The 8,556-nt window shown below is 40.3% G+C and overlaps 1 protein-coding gene across 8 annotated transcripts in view; it reads right to left on the reverse strand.

Moving 5' to 3' along the window:
- Nucleotides 1–7,900, reverse strand: part of PPFIA2 (PTPRF interacting protein alpha 2) — a 342,104-nt gene extending 334,204 nt beyond the window's left edge. For 3 of the 8 annotated variants that reach the window (XM_027679790.1, XM_027679791.1, XM_027679788.1), the window contains exon 1: nt 7,550–7,899. The gene's annotated coding sequence lies outside the window, so the exon portion shown is untranslated. Of the gene's footprint in view, nt 1–7,549 lie in introns of all 8 variants that reach the window. The other 5 variants (XM_027679792.1, XM_027679795.1, XM_027679793.1 and 2 more) reach the window with 5 other exon arrangements.
- Between the last annotated feature and the right edge of the window lie 656 nt (nt 7,901–8,556).

Below are 8,556 nucleotides of genomic sequence, written 5' to 3' on the forward strand. Positions count from 1 at the left end.
CCCTTCCTTTTGCTATAAATGTATTTTTAAAAACACTTTTTATTATCCTTTACAGAAGTGGTCAGATTAAGTTCTAATTGAGCTTTCACCTTTCTAATTTCCTCTCTGCATGACCTAACAACATCCTTAAACACTTGAGTTGCCTGCCCCTTTTTACTTCTTTTTTTCCCTGAGTTCCTGCAAAAGCTCCCTGTCCATCCAGGCCAGTGTTCTTCCCTGCCGGCTCATCTTTCGGCACATAAAGACAGCTTGCTCCTACGCCTTCAGGATTTCTTTCTTGAAGTATGTCAATCCTTCCTAGAGCCCTTTGTTTTTAAGGGCCGTTTCCTGAGGTACTCTCTGAATCAGCATCCTGAATCAATGAAGTCTCCCCCCTGGAAGTCCAGGATAGAGGTTTTGTTGAGGGCCCTCCTTGTTTCACTGAGTATTGAAAACTCTATCATTTCATGGTCACTTTACCACAGATGGCCTCCAACCACCATATCTCCCACCAGCCCTTCTCTGTTTGTAAACAGCAGGTCTAGCAGGGCCTCACCTCTGGTGCACTCGCTCACCAGCTGCGATAAGAAGCTACCCTCCATGCACTTCAAGAACCTCCACACTGGAGGGAGGAGGACTGCCTCTTGTCCGCTGTGTGGAGTTCCCAGCAGACATCTAGCAGGTTAAAGTCTCCCAAGGACTGGTGATCTTGAAACATCTGCCAGCTGTTTATAGAATAACTCATCCACCTCATCATTCTGGTTGGGTGGTCTATGACAGACTCCCACTGGGATGTTGACCTCGTTGACCTTCCCCCTGATTTTTACCCAAAGGCACTCTATCATCACTAACCTCAAGTTCTACAGAGTCAAGAGACTCTCTAGGATACACAGCCACTCCTCCCCCTCTCCTACCTTGCCAGTCTCTTCTGAAGAGCATGCAGCCATGCATTAAAGCATTCCAGTCATGGAAGCCATCCCACCATGTTTCTCTGATAACAACTATGTCACAGCTTTCCTGCTGCATGATGGCTTCTAGCTCCTCATGTTTGGTACCCATACTGTGTGCATTGATGTACATGCACTTCAGCTGGGCTGCTGATTTCACCCCTAACTCTGACTTATCACCCTTAGGCTCATCTCTGGAGAGCCTGGTTTCACCCCCTCGGCCTTCAATGAGATTTAAGAGTAAGCTTCCAATTTCATTATAGCTGAAAGGAATTTAGTTCGCACACACCAAAAGCACATAGAGGACCAAGCCAACACATGCAGACAGAAACAACTGAAGGATTCACACTGAAACATGAAATAAAAATATTATTCCTATGATCAGTAAGGTCTGATTGCTAATGTGGTGATACTCTCCCTGAGAGATTTGAGTCATATTTTTAAATTTCCAGTGGGAGAAGAGGGACATTTCTGATTTCCTTATATGTAATCTGAATTTTAACCTAAATTTGGTGATTAAAAACTGCCAAAACCCTACCAAATATAATCAATATTTCGTACAATGAAATAAGAAGGAATCACTGCAACTACCTACTCTTGTCCCACTAATCACAGACAACAAATCTGTGTTAAGCTAAAGTATATTTTATATGGAAAGGATTTCAATCATAAAACACTGAAAATGATCTCTCTAGTACTAAATTAACAGGAATTAGTCATTCTTTCTGTGAAAACTGTGTGCCTTTTTCAGTTGTATTTATAGGGGAGACAGAGCCACATTCAGTGCTGCAGTTCTTAAAGGCTCAGAATAAGGCTATTGACAGGCCCACTTCTATTATACTTTAGAACTACCATGCCACATACACACTTTTATGGCTGATCTGTAGATTTGCAGAACTTTTAAAAAAACTCAAATACATTTCACTATATACGCATGAATCAAATTTCATATACACAGGTCAGATGCATCCTGGACTTACTGGTATATGAACAGTTCAGGAATAGCAGATCCATGCATACGTGGTAGGTATTTGTCTCAAGTACACAGTTCTTACTAAATCATGAAGATATCAATTCTACTGAGAATGGAACTGAACAGGATAAATAATGGACCATCATTAAGCTTCCCTTTTTATCTTCCATTCTTACTGCTCCAAAAACTGGTTAGGCTCATACAACTTGATTTTTTAAACCATAACTTCTGTATAGACCAAACAGTCATAAACTGACATCTGGATACTCCATGTTTTCTAAGTGTATTTATCAGCCAATGGTTTGAGATCCTGCTCCCTTGTGATATGATTGACTGCATATAACCATATGCCCAAAAGAAGACCCAAAATATCCAAGATTAGGATGAAGTTTCTTAGCCCTCAACTCTTCTGAGTTGGTTTTATACAGTGTAATAGGCTGTTAGTTCCTCATTCAACTCCATGTGCACACTGAAAATCAGATGCCGAAGCATGTTCAAGTCTGTGTACAATTTTAATGTCTCCACTTGGTCTGTACATGCCAGCTCCTATGTTCATATATTTGTTATCCAAAGTAGTATTCCTTTCACTAATCAATACATTCCTAACAACCACTAAAAGGCAATTATACAGTTATATTTCTTTGATGAGTCCTATTAGTAAAAAAAGAATTCAGAGCTGACAGTAACAGAAAAGGAAGGATGAACAAAGACAACCAACAACGTACATGAAGTTTTAGAATCCCTTCTCTGAAGTTTACAACAGAAACCTTGATTTGCATTGCTACAATTCTAAAGCGCAAAGTAATTTCTCATAAATTTCAGGTGATGTGACAAAATATAAGCAAAAATGGAGTGCATAATATTTCCCTTAAATTTCAGAAATGTACAGTGACCACTGAATATGCTCACCTGCAGTGAGCAAACCGATCTTATTTTGCAGATAGCCCAGCACTGGGCAAGGGGTTGACACATATGACTTCCAAAAGTCCCTTCCACACTGAATAATTCTGTGTGATTGGTGAGAGCTTTAAGTTCAAAGAATTCATTCATTTACCACAGAGATTCTGAAATTTAATATACGCTTAAATAAAGCTGAAGAAAACTTTGAAATAAAGCAAACAAAAAACCCGCCACATTGTGGCTCATCTGATTGCATTCATACAAAAAAACCACACAAAACACCAGACAACCAAACAAAAAACCAAAACGAAAAAGCAACCACACTTATTTTATTAAGATGGCTTGCCTTGTGGAGAATTTGGGTCTCCACATGCTTGAAAGTCTTTGACAAAAATAAAGACATTTAAAATTAAAAAATAAACCGCAGTTATATTTGATATTATATGGGCACATTTTCAGATATTTTTTAAACTAAGTGTCCTAATCTCTGACATAAGAAACCAATCTCCCTCAGAAAAAAAAACAACCACAACAAAAACATAAAACCCACACACAAAAAACCAAACCCTCCCCCCCAAAAAACCCCAAACAAACAAAACCACAAAAAACCAAAACCAAAACAGCCCCAAAGAAACCACAAACCAGAGAATCAGAGAAACCTGTAAACATAACCATATGAGGATAGGAAATGAACACATACTCTTCAGACATCCAAATTTAACCAAAAGTCTGTGCTTATTTTTGGAAATGTATGCAATTACTCTTTGAAAGAAACTATACACAAAAAATAGATGAAAATATTATATTGGATTATAAAACGCCCCAACTCAGATCATTTTAAATTTAAAAGTTTGAAAAGTCTTGTATCTCAGCTTTTATGGTCTCATTTATATTGTCCTTACTTACCATTCAAATTACTTAAACAAAAGAAAGATTTGAAAACATATTTTAATGCTTTATGTTTTTGCACTTAGCCAGTGAGCTACAGTAAAGTAAATAATGAAAAAATATTTTTAGAATAAAAATTGAAAAGCTGCTGAAGCCTAGCTTGTCAAGAGAACACAGTAGGACTTTAGTTAAGTGGTATATGCTCCTTCTAGAATCTAAAAGGAAGAAACAGTAAATGAAAACAAATGTTTTTCCCCAAAATTCCAACATTTAAGTTGTTCCTATTCAAGGTATATGTTATCAAGTCAATGTTTCCTATATACATACAGGCATGAGGTGCTTGGTATATTTAGGAGGTTTTCTGACTATGCCATTAGAGGATAAATAAAAACATGAATAGATCATATTCTCATTGAGAGGAGTGTGGGGGGGTAAGCTTCCTTAACATCTCACATTCATCCTCTCAAAAAATAATTAATCAATCAGTCAAACAAATCAACTACCAAACAAATCCAAGAACCAGGAAACATAGAGTTTGGTTCTTTTCAAAAGAAAGATACATGGTGTTGAATTGAGTAAACTCAGACATCTGTACACAGACATCATGAGGCAGCTGTGCAGAGACAGTAAATTCCTACTGAAGTATTTTATTAAGGATTCCTTTACCAAGACTCCAGGCACATGGAAGAAGGAGGAAAAGATGAAAGAGGAGTATTTCAGGAATCCAACTTGGTTTCCTAACTTGAAACCTCAAATCCTACTTGATTACACCAGTGGTGCCCAACCATGCACCTGGCAAGCCATACAGCTCTTTGTGCCTCCAGAGGAGAGCTGCAGGCTTTTTCCCCCAGAAAACTGCAGAAGAGGAGTTGTGGGAGGAAGTGGAGTGGGAACAGATAATTAAGACTTTAATTGACAATCCTGGTCCTCAGGAGTAAGTGAGGAACAATCCGGACAACGACAGTAACAGCAACCCACTACTGAGTGGACAGCCACTTCACTCTGTCAGGATATCACAAAATAGTTAGGGTTGAAAGGGACCTCTGGAGATCATCTAGTCCAACTTGAAGGTGTGTTGAATGGAACACAGGCATCCAAGAATGAGCCTCAAGGAAGCTGGAATTTCTTTCACTGGATGTTAGGAACTGCATGTGGTGGATTAAACACCTCTGTCTCATATTTTCAAGACCATGGAAGTCTGTGATAACTGAATAAACTCTCATGTACATTATTCTGTGCAATACTTCCCATGCAGCCAGGGCTGCAAAGAGAGAAAAGGCTTAACAGGGTGACATATGCTTCAACTTAGTAGCTGAACGTGCACTATGTATCTCTTTATTCAAAGGAATAAAAGGGAAGTTTTGTGTTCCTTGATAGAAAAAGGTTGACTCGCCCTGTAGTAATAAAACTTAACTAAAGCCATGCTTGACTGATCTTAGTCAACAAAAATAAGACACTTAAAATATGTTTCTTTTTCTTAAAATAGAAAAAAGAAAGGTCCATTGATACTGAACTTAGTACTTCTGCAGTACAAAATTTATCACTTTACCCCATATTCTGAATGTAAGTAAAGCAGTCCCTCAATTAAATATGCATTGTCACCATCATTTTACTGTTAACAAACACTTTTTCTTAGATTCATCATGAGCCACAGAGTAGACATTATAATTCCCTCGCTCAGGGATGCACACAGTGTCCAAAACTTGCAAGGACTGCAACATATAGTGAACTTGTGTAGCACCTTACAACTATCCCAAACCCTCAGAGAGGTTCTGAAGGGGGAGCAAGATCCTGACAAATTCCTACTTCCCCTAAAATGCCTGTAGCACATACATGCCCCCTAAAAATAGACTTTTAGGCAATGTAGTAACTTTAGAACTCTTCTAATTTGAAACAAAACCTAAATACTTATTTTAATAATAGTTTTGGACCTGAGTCCTTAGGTATCACAGCCACACACAGTGACAGCCTACGAAGCAGTACACTGAAATTCTCCAAACACATTGCCTTCCTTGTCCATTGTGTATCTATTACACCATCTACTACAAATTCTATTACAGATTGATTGGTTCCCAGTTCAGTGTGTTCTCCAATCATTTGCATGGAGCCTAATCCAAAAAATGCTTAAATTCATGGAATTCTATCATGAACTTCAATGGTTTGGATCAGTATAGATGGTTGGAAAAGTCACTAACATAGACAAACCATCAACCTCCTGTCATTTTAATAACTCCAAAGAGAGGCATAAAAATCACAAATGCATGTTATGCGACACCAGAGAGCATGTTGGATGTTATATGATCATTGCCTACAACATTACCAAAAATCGTGAACTGGTTTCCCCTCTAAACACACAACATTTAGCTGACAAAAAGCAGTGACTATTTAAAGTTATCTGTTCTACAAAAGGGGGAATGAATGTGCTTCACTGTTATAGCATTAAGATTTTTCAGGCTGTATGCAAAAATGTCACAGCAAATATATACCCTTAGCTGCATTATGTCTCCATCTAGAGTGAACTCAGTATTAGCTCAATTAGGAATTCTGCAGCTCAGCTTAAACATTCAGACAAGTGAATGGACAAAAAATCCAACAAACTGCACAGGATATGGCCACCCTTGGCTAAGAGTTATATAAAGCTCCTTTTCAGGACCTACCCCATTACCAACTAAATTGATAGTAATTTTCTTATATTAACTTTTCCCTGATGATACTGATAATCATATATGGACCAGGTATCGAAGTGTGTCCTCCACACTGACTTTCTCTAAAAAAGCTTGAATTTTTTGTGGAACATGACCTATAGAGCTCCAGAGGTGAAAAACGAAAAAGTTGTCATCTTTCTTCTCACTGGACCCCACCCTATTTCTGTTACCTGGATTTTCCAAGAGTCTTGGAATTATTTATCTTTTTTTAGTGAATGTTGTAACAAACACCTCTGTAATCTCATTTAGTCTGGGAATAATTTACCAGCTGGACTTCTTTCACTTGGGAAGCTCTAGGAATAAGACAAAAAGATACTTGGCTTGGGCCTGACAAAGGCTCTTGATAAGCATTCATTTTGCTCACCTTGAAGGCCACCACCTTAGATGTGAATCTAATTTTAGTCCCTCACCTTTCTATCCATAACGGGCTTTAAGAGCTTGTTTTCTGTTTCCTCTGATGTTTGATTTGCATATCATGGTTGAGGACTCATTTCAAGTTACTTGTAATTTTGCTGCAGGAAAAAGAAGTAGAAATCTAACTACCATACATTCTAGCCTGTTCACAGTGACATCAGCTTGAAAACTCATTTCATTGGATCATTCCGAATATTTTGCATTTACAAGCTATTTTTTTCCAAATCATTAAATAAAAATAGTGGCTGATAAAACCAGATCTTACTGCAATTATGTCTCTTCAGATGTCCTCAGCAGGATCTCTCTTAGGCAACAGAGTGTAATTCCATAAGGAAAATCCTTCCTATTGTCTGAGTTGCATTACATGCATATTCCTCCTCCTAGTTAACTCCTTAGCTGCCAGTCTCCACTAAACTATGATATCACCTTTAACAGAAACATCCCACACTCCTTCCACACAGGAGGAGTGGTCAACACAGTACCTTAGGAAAAGGACTCATGCCAACTATTTGTTCTTTATGTCATCCCTCTGGTCCCCTATCTCCCTTAACCACAAAGCCAAAAAAAAGAAGTTGGCTTCTGAAATTCCACAACTCCCAACTCCCATTACAGAAATGCATTTAAATACCACGCAAGTACTACAGCAAGAAGCAGACAGCAAGATTTTGCATTTGCATCTCATCTCCCGGAGGGTGTAGGGGCTAGGGAGGGAATGTATAACTCAGAAATAGAAGGTTCAGTACCTAGTGTCTTTTATTTCGGCGTCTGCTATTTCACTTGATCAATAACAACCGCAGTCTCCACCGGCTTCGAGGGGGGACTCACACAGCCGAGCACTCCTGGACCATCTTCCTAGCAATGGTGACACAGGCGTTGCTCCGAGGAACCCCAAGCGCCCGCACCCGTCCTCCGTCAAGACTGGCTGCTTGGCATCTCAACATTTTCTTCGGTCACTTCGTCAGCATCGAAGAGGAGAAGCATCCATGGGAAAAATGGCATATTACAAATTTTGCTTTGGGAAGCAGAGCTCGGCTCAGACCATTGTCGGGAGCAGGAGAGGGGGGAGCGGCTCTTAAAGCTCCAGCAGCCCCTTTCGAGCAACAGCATCTTTGCAGCTGGAGGCAAGCGATCACAGGGGGGAGGGGCCAGGGTGAAAGCATCTTCCTTTCATTTCTTATCTTTTGTTAAACTTAACTAAGCGGTATCAGGCTTCTTTTGTTCTTCGATACCTCCCAGGCTAATTATGTCTCTCAGCGCGACTGAAGTCCACGCGCACGCACGATTGCCTGCACGATCAAAAAGCAAACTCGGTTTTCTGCTTTACAGAAATAAATCCTCTGCCCACGGCTCATCGCTGCCGGGCTGGCACATCGCTGCCTGGCTGGCACTATTCAGAGCCCGCTTCCAGAGGTACGGAGCAGGAGCCGTGGCAGTGGGATCCGGGAGAGCCCCGGCGGGTCCCGGGCGGCTCCGCTCCCTGGGCAGAGCCCGCGCAGCCAGACACCGCTGCCAGCCCCGCCAGGAGACGGGAATGCCGCCCCCCGCCGCTGCACTGATCACTCGGGGTGACTGTATCGAAAGGGGCACGAGAGCTCTACACTACTGTATTCTGTAATTTAAAGAGCTCAGGCGAATGCCACTACATCTCATCCAGCCGTATAGTGTCATAAAACGTATCATCTGCTGTAATCCGACCGTGACAAAGCATGGCTAAAACCTGAGTCATAATCTGAATAGTCCAGGCGTGTAA

The sequence above is a fragment of the Neopelma chrysocephalum genome, unplaced genomic scaffold (genome assembly GCF_003984885.1).
Source record: "Neopelma chrysocephalum unplaced genomic scaffold, ASM398488v2 Primary Assembly neopelma1_59, whole genome shotgun sequence".
In the NCBI taxonomy this organism is placed as follows: Eukaryota; Metazoa; Chordata; class Aves; order Passeriformes; family Pipridae; genus Neopelma; species Neopelma chrysocephalum.